General features: G+C 43.3%; 1 long non-coding RNA gene across 3 annotated transcripts; it reads right to left on the minus strand.

Annotated features, from left to right (window-relative positions):
- Positions 1-7,799: 7,799 nt before the first annotated feature.
- LOC306996452 lies at positions 7,800-11,414 on the minus strand. Of its 3 annotated transcripts, none has more exons than XR_013797089.1 (4): positions 11,279-11,414; positions 8,144-8,339; positions 7,975-8,063; positions 7,800-7,890 (listed from the first exon to the last, which is right to left on the minus strand). It is a non-coding gene; the product is annotated as an uncharacterized lncRNA (long non-coding RNA). The 3 variants fall into 3 exon arrangements; XR_013797090.1 differs by lacking the exon at positions 11,279-11,414 and adding an exon at positions 8,826-10,956; XR_013797091.1 differs by lacking the exon at positions 11,279-11,414 and having other exon boundaries at positions 7,800-8,063; positions 8,144-10,956.
- Between the last annotated feature and the right edge of the window lie 9,899 nt (positions 11,415-21,313).

Below are 21,313 nucleotides of genomic sequence, written 5' to 3' on the forward strand. Positions count from 1 at the left end.
TAAAATAATCAAAAGAAATAAGAATAATTAAAACCCTATCTGAGATGGAAGTGATTGAGCAGGTTTGCGGTGCCACTGGACCTACAATCCAGGGACGTCCTCTGCTGGGGTGGTGTCCCCCACAGAGCACGTTTCACTTTTGCTGTTTTAAACAAACAGCGAACCTCTATACTCTCCGTAGTATAGATAATCTTCACTCGCCTCGTCGGAGTGAAGCTCTCCCGTTCCCCTTCAAAATCTCTTCCAATCAGACAGCCCTAAAAAATAATAAAATCTTCCTGAATCACAGTTTGGAAAATAAAATAATAAAATACAGTGCAAACAGTCGGACATATTTTACATCAACCGGTATCTTTCTTTTAAAAGGATCTTCTTACGACTTACATGTATCAACTTTCTTTTCTCTTTCAATCTTCTTACCATCTATCAACTTTCTTTTCTCTTTCAATCTTCTTACGACTTACGACTTCCATCTATCAACTTTCTTTTCTCTTTCAATCTTCTTACCATCTATCAACTTTCTTTTCTCTTTCAATCTTCTTACGACTTCCATCTATCAACTTTCTTTTCTCTTTCAATCTTCTTACCATCTATCAACTTTCTTTTCTCTTTCAATCTTCTTACGACTTCCATCTATCAACTTTCTTTTCTCTTTCATTGACTTGCACATTCTTTTCACTTTCCTTAGCCCTGCATTCACATTCTTAGTTCTTTCTCAGACGAAAACTTTAATATCGTCATTCAAATACTGTTCTACAATGCTCATTCAGTAAATGCAAAGCTAAACAGATGTGTTTTGAGTCTGGATTTGAATGTGGCTACTGTAGGAGCACACCTGATCTCTTCTGGAAGCTGGTTCCAGCTGCGGCTGGCATAATATCTAAAAGCGGACTCTACTTGCTTTGAGTGAACCCTTGGTATTTCTAGTTGATGTGATCCTAATGATCTGAGTGATCTGTTGGGTTTATATTCAGTGAGCATATCTGCAATGTATTGAGGTCCTAGGCCATTAAATGATTTATATACCAGTAATAATACTTTAAAATCAATCCTAAATGTGACTGGGAGCCAGTGTAAAGACCTGAGGACTGGTGTGATGTGTTCAAATTTTCTGGTTCTGCTCAGGATCCTGGCGGCAGCGTTCTGTACGAGCTGCAACTGTCTTATGGTCTTTTTGGGAAGGCCAGTAAGGAGTCCATTACAATAATCCACCCTGCTGGTGATGAAAGCATGCACAAGTTTTTCTAAGTCCTGACTGGAAACAAAGCATCTAATTCTTGCAATATTTTTTAGATGATAGTATGCTGATTTAGTTATTTCTTTGACGTGACTACTGAAGCTAAGGTCTGACTCTAAAGACACCCCAAGATTCTCCGCATGTCATGGATGTCCACTCAGACTTATGGTCTCCTATACTCACATAATAACCTCTCGCTTCTAAGTATGACCTGAACCATTTTAGGACTATCCCAGAAAGCCCCACCCAGTTTTCCAATCTGTCAAGAAGTATGTTGTGATCAACAGTGTCAAAAGCAGCACTGAGGTCGAGTAGTACCAGCACTGATAATTTGCCTGTATCAGTATAAGCGAATATCGTTAATTATCTTTATGAGCGCTGTCTCTCTGCTGTGATGTGATCGGAAACCAGATTGAAAATTGTCAAAGTATCCATTCGAGCTTAAGAATTTGTTCAGCTGATTGAAAACAACTTTTTCAATGATCTTGCCAATGAAAGGAAGATTTGAGATCGGTCTATAATTGCTTAATATAGTCTTATCCAGATTGCTCTTTTTCAGGAGGGGTTTGACAACTGCAGTTTTCAGGGAGTTTGGAAAACTTCCAGAGAGAAGTGAGGCATTTACCACTTCTAGGAGATCTGCTTCTAAACAGTTTAACACACTTTTGAAGAAAGATGTGGGAAGAGCGTCAATGGCGCAGGTTGATGTTTTAAGGTGCTGTACGGTTTCTTCTAAAATTTTGCCATCAATTTCTTTGAAATCAGACATAGTAACTACTTTCTCAGGTTGTGGTCTGATCTGTCTGACCCCAGTGCAACTCAAGGATGTGCTGATCACCTTTCTGATATTATTGATTTTCTCAGAGAAGAAAGAAGCAAACTCACTGCACTTGCTGTCTGAGAGCATTTCACTGGGAATCTGGCTCGGGGGGTTTGTTAATCTCTCTACAGTAGCAAAAAGAGTGCGTGTGTTGTTTAAGTTGCTGTTTATAATATTTGAGAAGAAAGTCTGTCTAGCTTTGCCTAGTTCCATATTGAAAGCATGGCTGGTGTCTTTGTAAATGTTATAGTGGACTACAAGTTTTGTCTTCCGCCACATGCGCTCTGCTTTTCTGCATTGTCTTTTCATATTTTGCACTGCTGTTGAGTTTCTCCAAGGTGCCTTTTGTCTACCATTCTTCCTGACCTTCACAGGAGCAATATCATCAATTACACTTTTAACTTTTGAGTTAAAAGAATCAAGGAGAAAATCAACAGAGTCAGCAGATATGCTTGGTGTTGAAGATATAGCCTTCATAAATAGTACACTAGTGTTCTCACTTAAGCATCTCTTCTTGACAGACACAGATCTAGCTTCAATGGCAGGAGAGATCAATATATCAAAGAAAATACAGAAATGATCAGACAGTGCTACATCCTTAATAACAATCGATGAAATGTTTAGACCCTTACTGATAAGTAAATCTAGAGTGTGTCCACGATTGTGTGTCGGTCCATGTACATGCTGAGTCAGATCAAAAGTTTTTAAAACAGTTTTGATTTCTTTTGCCATACTGTTTTCTGCATTATCTATGTGAATGTTAAAATCTCCAGCAATAGCAAAACAGTCAAACTCAGAGGAAATGGTTGATAACAGTTCTGTAAAGTCCTCAGCAAAGGCTGAAGAGTATTTTGGAGGCCTATAAACAATAATAAATAAAATGTGTGGAGCACCTTTTAACACAATACCCAGATATTCGAAAGACGGGTAATTACCAAATGATATTTGCTTACATGGATAGACATCTTTAAAAAGAGCAACTACTCCCCCACTTCTCCTACCCACTCTGCAGACACTCATAAAAGTAAAGTTAGGAGGGGATGTTTCATTGAGGACAGTTGCACTGCAGTTGTCTTCTAGCCAAGTTTCATTTAGAAACATAAAATCCAGGTTGTATGTGGTTATTAAGTCATTGACTAGAAGTGATTTATTTTTAAGTGAGCAGATGTTTAAAAGTGCTAACTTAACAGTCTTACTTTTTGTCCGCGCAGCAGTCTTAGTTTGGCGTGTAATAGGCACCAGATTGGGTTTGCTGTATGGCTTTTGAAGGCCTTAGACTTTCTATCATGTAATCGAACAGCAATAGAGAAAGATACAGGCACACAGGGTTCCCGCTTGTTCTGTAAACATTTGAGAAAGTTACTGTTATCATAGCGGGGACCCGGCACATATCAATGAGAGCTGGTATCAGTTGTTTTTGGTTCACCTCGAGCAGAAGGAGTAGGGTGTGAGACCTGTCGTTGTGGCAGAGTCCGAAGAACTCTTGCAGGAGGAGGGGGAGGGCGAACTGGGCCCGCAGGCTTTGGTGGTTGTGAGGCCTGCCGTGTTTTGGTTGATATCTGGGGGCTTGCAAAAGAGTGGGATAGTTTGGTTCCAGCGTACACCAGCTTTTCCATTTTCTCTGAGAAGCCCAGAAGTGGAGATGGTGGAGATAGAGATAGCGTGTCTGGTGAGAGGGGCTGTTGTTGTTCTCGTGTTATCGGATGCTGTAATATGCTGTCCTGGTTTTCCTGGCTGTTTTCCAGGAAGTCGTCCTTGGGTGTTGAATCTTGGAGCAGTTCTAGTATGTCACAGTCTGTCTGTGGTGAGCTCTGTGGGCAGGGCTCAGCCATGAGCAGAAGTTGTTGTGGCTGAGTGGTGTTATCATTGTCCTTGTGTGACGTGTCAACCGCATGTCCATTCAGGTGCTGGAGTGAAGTCCTGTGGTCATTCATACTGTGTCCAGGTGTGTGTGTGCCATTCAGGTTGAATGGATTGGCACACAGTGCAGAAGGATGATTGAGGGAGAAGTAGATATTGTCCTTTAGCACTCTTGAACCAAGTTTGTTTGGGTGGCCGTCCTGTTGGAACAGTTGCCTCTGACTCCAGAAATAGATTGAAGTTGTCAATGAAGTTCACTCCTTTTATATTGCAGGTTTTTTGGAGCCATGTATTAAGCCCAAGCAACCGTGAAAACCTGTTTGTTCCTCTTGCTGGGAGTGGTCCACTGATGAATGTTTGTACTTTCAATCTTTTAAGTGTTTCAAAAAGTTCATTAAAATTCTTCTTGAGGAGTTCTGACTGCTCTTTATGAATATCATTTTTCCCCACATGAATGATGAGTCGATTTGCAGTCTTATGTTTCATCAGAATGTTCTCAAGTTCCCTGTTTACATCAGAAGTTGTTGCTTGCGGAAGGCAGCACGTAGTTGTATTCCTGCTACTAATGTATTTGATTATGGAGTCACCCACTATCAGAGTCCTGTGCTCGGCTGCGCTCTGAGCTGAGTGCCGCTGTCTGCTCGACCTTGAGCGCAAGTTAGCATCAGTGTTAGCTACTGGCTTATCCAGTCTGTGTTCGATCACATTCATCACGTTTGGGGATTCCCCATTTACATTCATTAATACTTCAAATCTGTTCTCAAGATGTATAGGCGGTGGTAGGAGACCAGTGTTTGCAATCCTTGTCAGAGCCGTATCTGGGGTAGAGGATGCTACTGCGGCGATATGTGATACTCGTGACAATCTGATGTCTCGAGTGCCTTTTGGTCTCGCTCCCTGTGTGTGCCATCGATTTGTAAGTCGATCGGCTTGTTTCTCTACACTCAGTATAGCCTGTTGAGGAGCAGTAGATTCATGAAACTCACCGGCTGTATGCTGAGGGCGTCCATGATGGAGCTCTGTTGTGTGTTCCGTCTGGTTTGGTCGTCCCGCAAATAACTTTGTTTCAAGAACTGCAATCCTTTGTAAAAGTCTGTGGCAATTGCTGCAGCAAGTAGATTCCAGAAGAGGCATTTTCTCTTATCCTTATGCAGTTGTGTTTTCTCTTCCCCGGAATGTAAGCTTTCAGTGGGAGGCTGGTCGAGTAAAATAATTCAGCTTTTTTGTTGTAATCCAAGCGTTTGAGCACTGTGCTGATTTGCTGAAGTTGAAATTAGTTGATAAAAGAAGATAAAATATAAAAATATAAAAGCGATAGAGCAAAGCGCGGAGCAGTAAGCAAGAGCGTCCGAACAGTAGCTGAGCAGGAAGGAACAACTGTTCCATACATGAAGATTATGTGTATCATACATGATGATTATAGTATTTATATCCTTTACAATTGGTTATATTTGATTTGACATTTGAATGCAGAAAAGTTTATTAGATTTGAACTGAAATGAGGCAATAGTAACTAATGCATTTTGTAATGTATGTATAGATTGGTTTTTAGAAAGGGATAAACCATCTGATTCTGACCCTGGTGGTCAGTGGCGAGCCAACCCCAGAAGTGAACGGACCGAGAGCCTGGTGTGGCCAGCCGTGGCATCTTTGAAACCATCATCATCCTGTGCCTTCATTTCAGTGCAGATAAGAACACACGTAAACCTACCCGGGTAGTGAAAAGAACATACATACTGCAAGAAACACACACACACCAAGAACTTTTCATGGACTCTTTATTTGAAGTTATTTATTTTGGGTTTATTGTGCGCTGTGCACTCAGGAAGCCGGCTTAGAGGAATTTACAGCAGGGAATGTAAATAACTGTCTTTAATTTTGTACAATAGGCTACATTTGTCAAATTTCCCTGCTTTGTGTTGTCTGTTCTCTGCTGACTTTTTACTATTTCAAGCTCCATAGTCGTGCCTAGAGCTTCTGATATTAGCCCAGCTTTGATTCATGACTACTTAAATTAGTTATCGGTTACACTAACCTGAGACGCGGGTTACAAATGGGTACAGAAAACTGAACACATCAATTCAGAAATTAACCAATATAATCAGTGAATGAAGAGGCCATGATTAGATTTTTTTTTTTAAGTCTCATCATGGAATAATGATTGAGTTACTGATACTCTCCATAATTTGGCCCAAAACATAAAGACATGATAAAAAGATATGAAAAGATTGAGCAGTTACTGCAGATCTGAGTGTCCTGTATAAATGCGGTTGATGTGCTATAATTCTGCTTCACTACCAGCCGCTGAACCTCAACAGTGTGACAATGAGCAAAGACAGTCAGCCAACAAATAAAGAAACAACGTTCATGAAGAGCATTTCCAGCATATCTCCTGTTTTATTTGTGTTCATGTTGAGTTTCTCAGGCAGAATCTGAGCTCTCTCGTTCCTGACTGAGTCCAGCTGTTTCAGTGGATGAGGAAGAGGATGAGGAAGAGGATGAATGAATGACACACCCACACACACACACACACACACGCTATAGCTGGAGACAGTGCGCTCACTACACACACACACACACGTGTTTTTCTATACTTCTTCTGGAATTATTAGAGGAGGTTAAACAGCTGCGCCTCCAAAACATTGAAAAGGACAAACGGATCGTGGAGCTTGAACGGAGGGTGGACGATCTGGAGCAGAGCTCTGAACATTTAAAACATACAATTTAAAAAGTTTAGTCCTATTATTCTTTTGGCAAAGCAGCGCACGCTCTTCATTAAGATCTCATGTCTCACAGCTGTGATTGTACAGGCGATCGCCTCGTTCAGAGTTGCACAATTAAAATGAAAAATGACACACACAGTATCATGTAAGTCTAAGTCTAAATAAACTGTTTTAAATATTGACGTTTATTGTAAGGTTCAAATAAATTTAATTTATTGTCTAAACTGCGTCTGGCCATTATTTTCTGACAGCCGCGTGGGGAGACTGGGCGGGGATTTAAATGACGTCCACCTGTGAATGCAGACACGATGGCTGGATTGCGTTTACATTACACTGAGATCCGATCACAATGCGTCCTCGACTACCTCCGAAACTGGACACGCTGATCGGATAACATTCCCATCAGAAGCGCGTTTACACTCGTCTTTTCAATGTGTATGTGGACAACATCCAGATACAGGTCCCATGTTAATGCCAAGTGTAAACGCAGAACAATGGCCAAATCCAGTGAAATATCAACTGATCTGATAACTCGGAGATCTTGTCATATTTTATTACCATTTTCTAAACTACAGCGAATAAACTGTGATAATGTGAGATATGTTGAAGGTGTCTGAATAAAGTTTGGTTTGACTGTAGGTATTAACACTTGATGTACATGTTAAAACACAAAATGTGCCTTCATTCTTGAACATATCCTACATTATCCTAAACTTTTAATTTAATTCATTTATGTGGTTGTTATTAGTCTGCAGCCTTATTATTATCATAAACAGTTCTATAATTCATTTTCAATATGTACAAAACCACTTTAAAGTTGCCATGAAATAAAATTGTACAATTCGTATTTTTTTATATGTAATATTGTAGTGTTTATTATAAATGATTTATCTTTGCACTCCTTAATTTTTTTTAATCATTAATCAAATACGTTATCCTTCCCTCCCCCCTCGAAACGACTTCTCTTCCTGTCATGTGATCTGGCTCGCGAGGGCACGGCAACTCCCCTCAAACCGTTAGTCTGCTACATAGGCTGTAGAAAAAGATGGACGACACTCCTTCGCTCTCTTCCACTGGTGAGAACTGAAGCCGCCAGTGTCCTGATTTGTTTACGCATCATTTATGCGGCCAAAAAAGACAAGGAGACAAACACCCAACGTCAAATTTTTCAAAACTTTATTAACAGACTGAAATAAATCAAAACAAAACCTCCCACATGTCAAACTCAACCCAATTGGAAAACAGCTCATCTGAAAAACAAACCATCAATTTAGTGGACCACTTATCGAGTAACTGCAGCTCTATTAGGATTGTGATGATAAACGGATTCATACTTATATTGGCCTCCAGGTCATCGGGTCTCCACAGCGCTGTGGCCTCCGCCCCGACTGGTGGCAACTCCTCATACTGGGGAAGAGCTCATCTGAAAAACAAACCATCAATTTAGCTATTAATGATACATTTTAGTTACTATTAGGATTGTGATGATAAACTGATTCATACCAATGTCATCTGCCTCCGTCCCGGCCGGTGAGGCAAGCGCCTGAGGTGGCAAGGCCCACACCTGAGCCGGTCGCTCTCCCGCCTGAGAGAAGTCGAGGACCATGAGGACGGCTGGCTGTGACTGCCACAAAAGCCGAAGCTTCCCCACGGTCACCGACTTCTCCAGCGCCCGCACTGCTCTTGAGCTCGAGCGGGTCTAAAACAATATAACGATGTTTTTATCTTTCATGACAAACATCTCATGTAAATGTCTCAAATGTTTGCAAGTCGGAGGCTCGTGTAGCCGCAACATTGCAGCTGCATCTCGACTCAAAGGTAAGGTGACTCTGGACTGATCTCACATATCCTAATTAAAGTCCAGAGTATGCTTCATTTTCCATCTCGCGAGCCTTTTAAAGTAAACCCTAGGGCTGCCCTGACTAAAGAGTAGTCAAATCATTCAAGCCATTAGTCAATTAACCACATGTTTACAATAATTTAATTACTTAAATATACTTTTTTTGGGGGGGGGTGTGTGGGTGGGGGGTAATAGTATGTGCTATTAGGGGGTTTACTAAAATTGATGTTTTTAGCCTTTCAATTATATCTTATATTGTCTACATACAGATTTATCAATTACCAAATTAGAATTTAATAAAACCGTTCTAAGAGAATTTCATAAAGAATAAAGTATTCAATTTACTAATTCCACCAGATTCTCGGAGCAGCTCTTCTTAAAAATGTAGATTCTCACCTAACAAAATGAAGAAATTGTTTTACAAACACAAGTAAACTGAACCATTTGCGTTTGTGTACATCTACAATCTTTACATTTCTGATTAAAACTGTTAACACTGTTGTTTTTGTCAGGACTGAAAGACTAAAGACAGAAGGCACAACAAGAAGCAAAAAGTTTGGTGTATACAGAAAGAGCAACATACAGATTTATCATCTACCTCTCGATATCCCCAATAAATATGCAAATTTTGAAAACTTCTCTTTCTTACTCGAATGCTGCGTTCACACCAAACGCGACTAGAGCGTCAAATTCGCGTCCATCATGTCTAGTTTGACGCTTGAACATTTTGAATGCATTCGTAAAAAGCAAGCGTTTGAAGCGAAATTGACGCCCGTCCGAGTGCTAGGCGGTTCTGTTAGCAAGAAAGGCCAAATTTAAAAATACTACTGTTATTGTGTCACGAAATGTAGTTTTAAGAGTTGTTCAGTCGAGAATGTAGTTGTTTAAAGCTCAAATCTGTGGTTTATTTATAAAGATAGCGCCTTTTTAAAACATTTGATCTGACGTTTCGGAGTTGTGAGATCCAGGCGATCCTCAGCGCTCATGTAACCCGCCGGGAGCAGCCTTACCTCGACTAGTCCTCCTGACGTCTGCCGCTGGTCAACGAGACATGTTTAAATTCACAATCTATAGCTTCGGTTCTATTATATGAAACATATAAGTTAATAGTTAACATCTGAACAATGTCATTACTTCTTTCACACGGGCATTTAGTCATATTACAAAATAAGTTATTGAGGCCAAACATATAAAATAAGTTATTGAGGCTAAAACATTTTAAATTACATTATAAACTGAAAAGCGGGCCTGCCCCCGTTTATCATGTCACTTCACCACGTGACAGCAGCAAGCAGGCTCCTGATTGGGTTAACGCGGCGCGAATTGACGCCAAAGTAAAAAAAATTTGCGTCAAACGCGTGACTGCACAATGCACCACTCACGCCAGACGCTCAATTCACCTAATTCGCGTGTCAATTCGTGTCATTCTCGTATACCGCGCCGCGCTAAACGCCTCATTCGTACCGCATGACGCGTAAACGTGTCTTTACATTGACTTAACATTGAAATCACTCGCGCCAGACGCTCTATTCGCGTTTGGTGTGAACGCAGCATTAGGTGTGGCCGCTAACTTCCTCACAATATTGATAACATCATTCATGTTAACCGCTTGAAGTTCTTGTAAACAGAGAGTGTAATCTCCACCTAATGCAAAAACGGCATCCGACGCACAGCACCGGATGTAACTGGGCGTGCTGAGACAAAACACGGAACCGATCGTGCATTAGGGCTGCACGATATTGGGAAAATATGCGATGATGTTGTTGAATATTGCGATAACGATATTTCTTGCAATATGACATTTCCCTAGAGAAATGCTATTTTTATTAGCTATTTTAAAAAAATATATATATATAGCCATATGTAATGATGAGCAATGATGGTATCCTCCACCTGAGAGGATACCAGAGAACACAATCCTGTAAACTTTGGTTCCGACCACATTAGTTCCTAAGCAAAATGGAGGAAAAGTTCATTTATGTTGCGGGTTTCCCCCAGCATTTCTTGCTGTTTCTATGATATTCTCTGGATGCCAGTGTTGCGCGGGTTGATCCAAAATAAGCGGGTGCCTGCGATCACGCGCGGTTATGAGTCAGTCAAAAATATTTCTAAGACATTAGGGTCGGTCGGGTCGTTTGAAATAAAGATGCCAATTAAACCTTTGTAATTGATATAGTACTAGACACAATTTTCTATGAAATACATAGGCCTACACTTTATTGGCTGAATAACTGGCACGAAGATGACGGTAGAGATGGAGGCGGCAAGAGAAAAGGTGAAGACTGGGGAGTGGAAGCTCCGCAAATACACAAATGGAAAGAGCAAAGTGTGGGAGACATTTGCCGAAATAATGAAAGATGATGACCAAAGTGCTGGCTTTGTCATGTGTACTTCTTGTATGCCCGATTTCCCAACACGTTGAACTGAGCAATGCCATTGTACCATTTTAATAGGCTACTTTTAAACGCATATAGCTCAGTAAAGTCCGTTTTATGTATTTTCTGAGAGGGGGCGGGATTTTTGTTGGGAAAGTCGGGGGAGAGACACACACTTCGATTAGACTGGATAAACACATGGGGTGCGGTGGGTTAGTTGAAAACATCGGTCGAGTGCGGGTTGTTTATACATTGACCCGCACAACACTGCTGGATGCCCATGAACATTTATCCAATGCTAAACATTCATTGTCAATCCGCTGTGTTTTACACTTTGCTCATCATTGACACTGATCATATTACTGAGCTCTATATGTTTTTCAAGCAATGTCATTTCCATTTCATTCTTGTTGTTGCTCTCACCTTTGGACAGATGCGACATTTGCCAAAACCAACGGCTTATTTTTGGCACCAGCGCATCCAGCAGTATACGTATGTCGTCGCTCACGGCCCACTCCGCGTACTTCCTGACCGCTGCATTTAAAATGGGTTCATCAGCTCCTGTAGGAACACATGTGCAGAGTTTAGTAAAGCATCATCAAACACATCAACAGTGGGCGGTGTTGGAGAAGCCGACTCACGTGTCTCTGGGAGGATCAGTGCGCCTCTGAAGTCCATCAGCTTGACCTGCAGGCTGTTTGGATATATGAGGATGTTCTTCATGTGCGTGTCGTGAAATATGCCGTGATGCATGCAGTGCTGCAGCGCCACAACGAGCTGCCGAATAATGTGCTTCACCGCGTACTCAGTCAGGCTGCCTCTGTTTCTCTGGACATATTCCAACAAGGTCATCGCGTGATGAGGATATTCGAGAACCATGATGTCAACATCTTTCCTCACAAAAATGTCATATAAGTGCACGACGTGTGTGCTGGCCGGAGACTTTTGTAGCAGTAACATGGCCGCTGCGTCTTGGCTCAGCGGAGTGGAATAGCCGGGCTAAAGAAAAGAGGTCGACAGAAGGTTAGTTGACTCCTAACTAATCTCTGATCTCGTGACTAAAGGCCCGGGATACTTTTTCATCTCGCCAGCCTTTCAAAGTAAACTCTTGGGCTGCCCTGTCATTCATTCGAGCCATCAGTCAATTAATCACATGTTTATATTCATTTAATTACTTAAATATACTTGGGGCTAAACCACATACTTTGGGCTTAAAGAGTTTATTAAAGATGAAAGCAATGTACTTTACAACTGATGTTTCTAGGCTTTCAACTATATCTTATACGGTCTACATTAGGGGTGTAACGGTACGCAAAAATCACGGTTCGGTACGTACCTCGGTTTTAAAGTCACGGTTCGGTTCATTTTCGGTACAGTAAGGGAAAGAAATGCAAAACATTAAACTGCTGGTTGTTTACTATAAACTTTTTTTAACAATTTGTTTACACTTTTTTAAACACACTTTTTAATAAAATACAATTAATAAAAAATATATAAAATAGAAAAAGAATAAGAAATAAAATACTTCTGCAAAGTTCTCCACTAAATAAAATACTCTTAAACCAATACTGGCCATGACGCTAGCTAGCGAGAGGCTGGGCTAAAGCTGTGTATGTGGTGATCGGGCCGAATTTTAGGCAGTAGATTTTAGACAGCAGTAATCGAACCCGACCCAAGCCCGACAGGCATAAAGATATTTATGTCCGAGCCCGACCCGAGAGTTAAAATCCCATTTTTTTTTCTCATACTAATGACACATGTACGTTTGTTTGTGTGGAAAGCCCGCTTTTATTAAGCAACTGAAAGGCATTTGAAAATGTCAACAGATGAGCACATCAGCGCGCATGGAGCAACAAGCGCTCTTAACACAGGCGCGCATGCACGCGTTTCGTTGTCACAGCAACATAAACAAATTTCCGCACACAGGAAGACAGATGTTATGGTAATATTTTACATGTATTTGAATCACAAAAACGATTAATCAGATTTAATCAGTGCAACGCGGAGACTTCAGACACTTAATATGTTCGTGTGGAAACTCGGAATTGACGCATGTTCCGCACACAAAACTAGCCTAATTTACGTGACAGATTGCATTCGGTGCACATGTGAACCGTACCGAAAGTCCTGTACCGAAACGGTCCGGTACGAATACATGTACCGTTACACCCCTAGTCTACATACAGATTTATAAATTACCAAATTAGAATTTAATAAACGATTATTGGAGAATTTCAGGAAGAATAAAGTTGTCAACTTACAAAGTCCACCAACTTCTCAGGCCGGCTCTTCTTAAAAAAACTGATGAGCACCTAAAAAGGGAAGAAATTGTTGCAAACGTAAGTAATCTGATCCATTTTTGTTTATGTGCATCTACAATCTCTACATTTCTGATCAAAACTGTATGTTTATGTCAGGACTGAAGACTAAAGGGAAAAGTGTGAGTAACATACTCGTTTGCTATCCGACTTGCGGAATCCCATATGATCACTCCGATCGCCTCTGCGTTTGAGTTCCTTCACGACCTCATAAAGAGATTTAAAGGATCCTGAAAAACACACGTTAGCATGTTAATAATATCCAGCATGAGCCTGAAGTCCAGCCGCAAACACACCTGAGGCCAGGAGACCACAGGAGTAGAGATTACACTAAAGCCAGAAGCATGAGTGACGATAATAAACACTCACTGCGTGTCGGCCTGGACCCCAGCGGACGTGGACGCTCCTGCGGTGTGTGTGGACGCTCCAGCGGTGTGTGTGGACGCTCCTGCGGTGTGTGTGGACGCTCCTGCAGTGTGTGTGGACGCTCCAGCTCAGGCACAAAAGCACACACTTTGGTCTCTTTGGTGAAGAGACGTTTTCCCGCCTTCCACGCTCTCTGGACGCCGCTGGCACACACACTCGTCCACTTTGAGTTTTCTGCAAACAACAATATTGATGAGAAACGTGTGTGTTATTAGCACAGATTACGGCTGAATGATGCACTAGTTCTGCATTGAAGAACACGAGAAGAATCACACACACGTCACATTATAATGGTCTCCTGTTTATATGCTCCTGACACCCAGAGAAAAAAGTTTTGTGAATTTAGTATTTTTTTAATGTCATTACATTGTTTAGAGCATAAGAAACAAATCATTTGTGAAAAGGATATGTTATCCACATGCATGTTCTCTGTAGTGGACACCAGGACTCTGTTGTTTAACAATAAAATTACACAAAATTACATTGGGATTTTTTCTTTCATTCACCAATAAATGTTTGATTTTGTCTGATTAAAAACTCTTTCTCTACGATGTGCTCGTCTAACAATTTGCGCTGAGATGTCCACAGGATTTGAAAGAAAATGTAAAGCCATTGCAACAGACACTGGGAATTAGTTTCATCACCTATATGTTTCTTTGCTCACAGCTGATTGGTCAAACTTCAGTCTGAGATCTCGAATCCAGAACTTAACCTGCCCCGGAGCAGGCTAGCCGTGCAGCGTAAGATACCATGGCAACGAACACCGATTAAAGCCGAGCTGCTTTCATAGTACCTAAAACCCAGGGTTGGCGGAAACTAAGCTGAAACATAGCTGGCTAGCCACCTAAACCGGCTTCATGGTACAGGCCCCAGGACTCTGTTGTTTAACAATAAAATTACACGAAATTACATTCGGATTTTTTCTTTCATTCACCAATAAATGTTTCGATTTCGGGATATATTTTTTTAACCAAACATTGTATAAAGATGATTCTCAACTATGTTATGGAAGATATATCGGAATGAATTGATATGCCATTTAATTTTACTTATGCAATATGAGGGTGAAATGGCCATAAATGTAATTCCCATTCAATACAATGTATCTGTACACTGTATCTAATTTGCATATTAGTATATGTTCTTGTTGTTGACTTTTATTATCCCCATGGGGAAATTTTGTTGCAATGAGTTTTAACATGCATACACAGAAATAAAAACAAACATATGAAAACACAAAAACACATTTTTAAAATCACAAAATCAATGACAAAAACAGAAGCAGTCCTCCCAGACTCGTCACTGAGGACTCAGTAAACACTCAGTAAACTCTACAAGAAAGAAAAAAACACTATCTTTCATTTAAGCATTTTAATGCCTGTGGCAGGAGAGATTTCCCGCCCCCTCCCTATTTAAAAAAAATGCTGGCATCCTAAATCACAGACCGATGGTAATCTCTCGAACTCATTAAACAGAGCATGTCTGATAGGATCTTCATGGCTTTGCTAAGGATTCTGGTTTGGTAAATTGTCGCAACATGTAATAATGGGAGTAATAATTGCCAACATTTTCATAATATTATCTAATATTTCATAGGAATATGAACGTGTTCTTTACAGGACGTCCAGACTTCACACTCCAGCACGCACGGTCTAAAGTATAACGTGGTCAAAAGTGTATGTGTGTGTGTGTGTATTAACCTGTGGTGTTGTTCTCCCACGCGACTCTAGGGGAAGCGGGAGCTTCACTCTCCTCCGTTGAGTTTCTCTCCTCCATCATGTCTAACTCTAACTCTGACTAACTCTGACTCTGATGATAATCGCTGCACTGACTGACCTGAACAACTCGGCCTGTGACGTGATATGAAACTCGCGCTGCCGGTGACGTCGCCGCGAACATAGATAAACTATAATCTATTTAAATCGAGCGGTTTAGACCAAATCTCCTGAAGAGACTCGATCGCTTTATATAATGAACAGATTGAATTTATTCTCTGCTGTAAAATAACAAACCCTCCAATGCTAACTTTATAGGGAATTGTGTTTTTATGTCCAAAAACACACTGCATTCATTTATTAATCAGCATTTATTCAGTGTTACACACACTAAGCAACATTTTGAACATTGCAGATTCTTTAGCCATGTACAGTGAAGTCATGTGTAACCCACATAAGGTTACTGGAGTGCAACTCTCTACTCTGCCTGAGGGTGGCGCGTACACCCCAGGAAATTTACTATTAAATCAAACACGCATTTCCTCCGTTGAAGAAGCTGCTAGAACGCAACAAGAATTGGTATGAAAAATATCCTCTTAACGATAGAAATTCAAAGAAAAATCCCGTACCGAATATTTAAATATTGTGTGTTCATTAGGTTGAAAGCTGTGTGAGAGAGAGAGAAAGTTGGCGCGAAGATGACGGTAGAGATGGAGGCGGCAAGAGAAAAGGTGAAGACTGGGGAGTGGAAGCTCCGCAAATACACAAATGGAAAGAGCAAAGTGTGGGAGACATTTGCCGAAAGAATGAAAGATGATGACCAAAGTGCTGGCTTTGTCATGTGTACTTCTTGTATGCCCGATTTCCCAACACGTTGAACTGAGCAATGCCATTGTACCATTTTAATAGGCTACTTTTAAACGCATATAGCTCAGTAATGCCCGTTTTATGTATTTTCTGAGAGGGGGCGGGATTTTTGCTGGGAAAGTCGGGGAGAGAGACACAGTTCGATTAGACTGGATAAACACATGCCCCCCCCCTTACTACTTTTAAAAAATGTGGGTCAGAAAGCGTGTCGTTGAAAACGTCGGTCGGGTGCGGGTTGTTTATACATTGACCCGCGCAACACTGCTGGATGCCCATGAACATTTATCCAATGCTAAACATTCATTGTCAATCCGCTGTGTTTTACACTTTGCTCATCATTGACACTGATCATTTTACTGAGCTCTATATGTTTTTCAAACAATGTCATTTCCATTTCACTCTTGTTGTTGGTCGCACCTTTGGACAAATGTGACATTTGCAAAAACCATCGGCTTATTTTGGGCACCAGCGCATCCAGCAGTATCCGTATATCGGCACCCACGGCCCACTCCGCGTACTTTCTGACCGCTGCATTTAAAATGAGTTCATCAGCTCCTGTAGGAACACATGTGCAGAGTTTAGTAAAGCATCATCAAACACATCAACAGTGGGCGGTGTTGGAGAAGCCGACTCACGTGTCTCTGGGAGGATCAGTGCGCCTCTGAAGTCCATCAGCTTGACCTCCAGGCTGTTCTGATATATGAGGATGTTTTTTATGTGTGTGTTGTGAAAGATGCTGTGATGCATGTGTCACAGGTCGGGGCGGGCCACTGGCTGCACCCACCCCTAGAACCCCTTTTCCACCCTTGGGGAGTCGGACAGAGGCCAAACAAGACAGACCAGGAATAATAAAAAGAATACTTTATTTATCAATTAAAAGTTCAGAAAGTTAAAAGGTGTGGAGTCGAGTACGAAGTCCACTTCGGCCTGTGATAGGCAAGGAGATATGGATGGAACTTCGTTGAACTCCAGTCCAATGGGCGTTCGGGTCAATACTATTCTTCGACAGGTGAACCCTGCAAACGTATGGATGAGTTCTACTGTACTATGCTCAGATAAGTATTTGGGTAAGTACCTCTCCTTCAGCGGGGGCAGGCAAGAGATATGGACCGAACTTCACTGTGTTTGGATCCGGCGAGCGTGCAGGTAAGTACTCTTTTGGAGCAGGTGCCCGACAAGGGGATGTGGATGGAACTTCCCTTTACTCCGTCCAAGCGGGTGGCATTCCACACACAGACGTTTGGGCATACACGGGGCTCGTGGGAGGAAAGTACTGCAAAGCAGGCGGGTAAAGTATATACGTAATTCTCTTCTTCTCAGAGTCAACAGAGAACTTACGACTGACGTCTTCTCGATGAAGCAGATGAGTAGTGACTTCCACACACAGACTTTTGGGCATACACGGGGCTCGTGGGAGGAAAGTACTGCAAAGCAGGCAGGTAAAGTATATACGTAATTCTCTTCTTCTCAGAGTCAACAGAGAACTCACGGCTGGCGTCTTCTCAGTGAAGCAGATGAGTAAGTGACTTCCACACACAGACGTTTGGGCATACACGGGGCTCGTGGGAGGAAAACACTGCAAAGCAGGCAGGTAAAGTATATACGTAATTCTCTTCTTCTCAGAGTCAACAGAGAACTTACGGCTGGCGTCTTCTCAATGAAGCAGATGAGTAAGTGACTTCCACACACAGACGTTTGGGCATACACGGGGCTCGTGGGAGGAAAGTACTGCAAAGCAGGCAGGTAAAGTATATACGTAATTCTCTTCTTCTCAGAGTCAACAGAGAACTTACGGCTGGCGTCTTCTCAATGAAGCAGATGAGTAAGTGACTTCCACACACAGACGTTTGGGCATACACGGGGCTCGTGGGAGGAAAACACTGCAAAGCAGACAGGTAAAGTATATACGTAATTCTCTTCTTCTCAGAGTCAACAGAGAACTTACGGCTGGCGTCTTCTCAATGAAGCAGATGAGTAAGTGACTTCCACACACAGACGTTTGGGCATACACGGGGCTCGTGGGAGGAAAGTACTGCAAAGCAGGCAGGTAAAGTAAATACGTAATTCTCTTCTTCTCAGAGTCAACAGAGAACTTACGGCTGGCGTCTTCTCAATGAAGCAGATGAGTAAGTGACTTCCACACACAGACGTTTGGGCATACACGGGGCTCGTGGGAGGAAAACACTGCAAAGCAGACAGGTAAAGTATATACGTAATTCTCTTCTTCTCAGAGTCAACAGAGAACTTACGGCTGGCGTCTTCTCAATGAAGCAGATGAGTAAGTGACTTCCACACACAGACGTTTGGGCATACACGGGGCTCGTGGGAGGAAAACACTGCAAAGCAGACAGGTAAAGTATATACGTAATTCTCTTCTTCTCAGAGTCAACAGAGAACTTACGGCTGGCGTCTTCTCAATGAAGCAGATGAGTAAGTGACTTCCACACACAGACGTTTGGGCATACACGGGGCTCATGGGAGGAAAACACTGCAAAGCAGGCAGGTAAAGTATATACGTAATTCTCTTCTTCTCAGAGTCAACAGAGAACTTACGGCTGGCGTCTTCTCAATGAAGCAGATGAGTAGATAGTACACTGTCAATCAATTTCGTATTTACGCACACTCTCTCCCTCTCGATGGATCTTCACATAACCTTCTCTCTCTTTGCTGTAAGGTACAACACAGTGAGCTTTTTCTCAAGGGCTCTATAATGACATGCAGGTGAGTGGAAAGGCTTCAGCGGGTTTAAGCATACACTCACACATCAAAACTGTGCATCACGTCATTCCATCACTGCAAATCAACCCTCAAGTGGAAAATATAAGGTGTAAGGCCGTTGCCATTTCCTGCCCAACATTCACATCAGAATATACGGTGAGAGAAGATTTTGAGGTCAAGCGGTCTACTCACAGTTCCTTCACAAAAGATCCCACATCCAACAATTTTCTCTCCCCTCCACAATGTGTCCAGCTCTTACTCCCGTGTATCAATTGTCATGCCCGATCGCCAGCTTACTTGCTCCTTCAGAACTCCACGGCCCGCATGCCTTCCCCCGCACCCTCCTGTGTTTGTCCTCTCTCCTCTTATCCTCCCCATATTGCAACTTGTCCCAATCGCGGAGCTCCAATCCCCTCGTGCCCAGCTGCCGGCGATTTCGGCTAATCACCCCATTCGCGGGGATGTTGCGCTAAACCGGAAGTAGCCCGGTGTTCCATTGTTATCGGTCCGGCGGGAGGTAATCGCGATGAACATTAGTTCCGCCTCACAGGGGGAAAGTTGGAATTTCGTCACCTCGTGACATACCCCCCCGCCAAACCGTTCTAGTCCCTAGAACGTGAGGGGTCTACCCAGTCTCCGTACCGTGTCGGAGGCCGGCCCTGGTTGTCCCGTAGGGACCGTCTTGGGGGCGAGGGTACAGCTGCTGCCTCTGGCTCAAGGGCCGGTCCCCTTGGGACCACTGCCCAACCTATTAGCGGGGTTCGATGGGCTCTCTCTTCGGCGGGGGTGGCGGTGCTTACCGGTCTTGGATAGTTGGGACAAGGGCGGATCAGGTTCCGATGTAACACTCTTTCTGGGCCGGTTGCTCCTTCGGGACGGAGGACGTACACGGGCTGGTCAGGCCTAAGCTGTCGCTGGACTACGTACGGTTGGGGTTCCCACCGGTCGCTCAGTTTTCCTTTCCCCTGGCGCCGATTGTCCTTGACCAACACCCTTTCTCCCTGCAGCAAAGGGGCCTGCCGGGCCGTCCGATCATATAACCTTTTATTTTTGAGGGCTGCTCGGTTGATTCGGGTAGAGACCTGCTCGTAAGCCAAGTGGAGGCGCTGGTGGTGGTTATTCACCCACTCTGTCAAGTTGGTCCCTTCCTCGGCGGGGCTGGTCCCCAGTAACAAGTCCGTGGGCAACCGTACATGTCGTCCGAACATCAGGTATGTAGGAGCATATCCTGTGGTGCTATGCACGCTATTATTGTAGGCCTGGACTACGGCCGGGAGATTTGCCGTCCAGTTCCCCTGCTGTTCCACCTCCAATGTTCCGAGTAGACCCAACAGGGTCTGATTAAATCGTTCACAGCCTCCGTTCCCTTGGGGATGGTACGGCGTGGTGTGAGTCTTCTTACAGCCGTATAGCTGACACAGTTCCCTGATAACTCGAGACTCGAAACTAGGCCCCTGATCCGAGTGGAGAACTTCCGGGCACCCAAAGGGCTGGAACACATGTCTCCAAAGGGCGTTGGCAGTGGTGATGGCAGTCTGATCTCTGGTTGGAATGGCCCATGCGTATTTTGTGAAGAGGTCAGTTATTACGAGGATGTTTTGGATGGAATCTGCGGGCCGTCCCAACGTCAGGTAGTCCATCGCCACCATGTGCAACGGCGCCCTAGCCCGAATGGGGGCTAAGGGTGCTCTCACTTCCCTCCGGGCTTTAAAAAGAGTGCAGCGTGGGCACTGAGCAATGAACCTCCTCACAGCTTCCTCCATTCCAGGCCAATAGAAGTGCCTCCGCACCAATGAAGTAGTCCTTTCTTGCCCTTGATGTCCCAGGTGAGTGTGGTAAGCTTGTAGCAGAGCATGGGTTTGATCCTCAGGTACCACCACTTGACTTACTTCCTCGCCCAGTGCTGGGTCCTGTATTCTACGACAGACGACCCCCTGCTTGAGGATGAGCCGCTCCCGTTGCCCCCTCAACCGCTTCACCCCTTGAAGTTGTACACGCCGTGCCTCCCCTTCCGGCCAATTTCCTTGCTGTAGCCAGTCTCGTACCTGGGCCAAAGCCGGATCCTCTGCTTGGCGTTCCTTCCATCGTTGGGGGTCCCAACCCCAGCTTGAGAGAACTCTTTCCTCCCGAAGACCAGGGGCTTCTATGATCCCCACCATCAGCCCTTCCTCGAGCAGTGCATTCTGGGGCGGAGTGGGACCAGCCGGCATACTCTCGGGGAGCCGGGACAGTACATCGGCATTAGTATGCTCCTTCCCAGGGCGATACTGGAGCTGGTAATCGTAGTTGGCCAGTTGTGCCACCCACCGCTGTTCAACGGCTCCCAATTTGGCAGTTTGAAGATGGACCAGTGGGTTGTTATCCGTGACTACAACCACCTTTGCTCCCCATAGATAGTCCTTGAACTTCTCGCT

Source organism: Phoxinus phoxinus (assembly GCF_949152265.1).
Source record: "Phoxinus phoxinus genome assembly, chromosome: 4".
Classification (NCBI taxonomy): domain Eukaryota; kingdom Metazoa; phylum Chordata; class Actinopteri; order Cypriniformes; family Leuciscidae; genus Phoxinus; species Phoxinus phoxinus.